The sequence below is a fragment of the Crocuta crocuta genome, unplaced genomic scaffold (assembly GCF_008692635.1).
Source record: "Crocuta crocuta isolate KB4526 unplaced genomic scaffold, BGI_CrCroc_1.0 scaffold56, whole genome shotgun sequence".
Lineage (NCBI taxonomy): Eukaryota > Metazoa > Chordata > Mammalia > Carnivora > Hyaenidae > Crocuta > Crocuta crocuta.
Window position 1 is genome coordinate 2,513,923 of NW_027531334.1, and position 254 is coordinate 2,514,176.

Here is a 254-nt window from a genome sequence, read left to right on the forward strand (position 1 = left end):
AAACAAACAAACAAACAAACAAAAAAACGCATTAGATGCATTGGAAATATTCACTAGTCTTAAGAGTCAACCTGTCCAGCCACCGAGCAGGAAATAAGTAAATGTGCACCCTGGCTGCAAGAGAAGAAATAGAAAGCAACAGAGCCTGTCCCCGAAGAGGGTGCACGAGTTCGCTTTTCCTGTTGCTACCTGCAGAGAGCTCCTGCCCATCTGAATGATGGTTATTAACTCGCAGTTCTTCCTTCTCTAACAGA